Raw genomic sequence first — 1156 nt, forward strand, 5'->3', positions numbered from 1 at the left:
AGCTGTGCAGGGAAGCAGCAGGAGGCACGGTCTGTGCCAGAGCCTGGCCAAGGAGGAGAGGGTGGTCGGGCGAAGGCTCTGCTCTGATGTTCTAGAACCGAGACCGCATGCTGGCAGCCAGCCCGGGGAATGAGACTGGGAAGGAGTGTGGGAACATTAACAGTGCTAGTTTCTGGCTAGTTCTCATTGTTTTCTTTGATTTTCCTGCATTTATCCAAACTTCCTATAAGGACCATGCATGGCTTATCGAAACAGAAAACTTTAAGCAAATCCCCGTGATCGAGCCACGGGCTTCAGAGAGGACCCCATCGAGACCTGCCCGGTGCCGGGCTGCTCTGGGTTCTGCACGTGTGACAGCGTCCGTCCCCATGCTCCATCGTACAGCGGAGGCGGGGCGCTGGTCAGGGATGCTGTCCCGTCACGCAGCTGGCCACCATTAACTTTTTTTTATATATATAAATTTATTTATTTTTGGCTGCGTTGGGTCTTCCTTGCTGCGCGCGGGTTTCTCTAGTTGTGGTGAGCAGGGGCTACTCTTCGTTGCGGTGCGCGGGCTTCTCATTGCGGTGGCTTCTCTTGTTGCAGCGCACGGGCTCCAGGCACGCGGGCTTCAGTAGTTGTGGCACGCAGGCTCAGTAGTTGTGGCTCATAGGCTCTAGAGCGCAGGCTCAGTGGTTGTGGCGCACGGGCTTAGTTGCTCCGCGACATGTGGGATCTTCCCGGACCAGGGCTCGAACCCATGTCCCCCGCATTGGCAGGCAGATTCTTAACCACTGCGCCACCAGGGAAGCCCACCATTAGCTTTTAATGTGACCTCGGTGAACTGCACCCGGCTGCTTACAAGACCCCTCGGCCAGGACCGACACTGTGCGTGGGCCCGAGTGGATTCAGAGGGTGAGCGGGACCCGGCAGGCAGATGCTGCCCTGGGAGATACCCTCCAGGGGGCCTGTCTGCGGTTGGTGATGGGCCCCTTGAGGTCCCAGGGCCCACACTGGGGACACCAAAGCAGGTGATGGAGGCGAGGAAGCCCTCAGGGGGCACTCGGGGCTGGGATGCGACCCTCAAGGCCACCTTCCTGGGGAGGGCTCAGGCCCAACGTGGCGGAGAGGGCAGCCGACTGACCAGAGACCCCCTGTGACTCTGTGGCCCCTGTCC

The sequence above is a fragment of the Balaenoptera acutorostrata genome, chromosome 6 (genome assembly GCF_949987535.1).
Source record: "Balaenoptera acutorostrata chromosome 6, mBalAcu1.1, whole genome shotgun sequence".
NCBI classification, from domain to species: Eukaryota; Metazoa; Chordata; class Mammalia; order Artiodactyla; family Balaenopteridae; genus Balaenoptera; species Balaenoptera acutorostrata.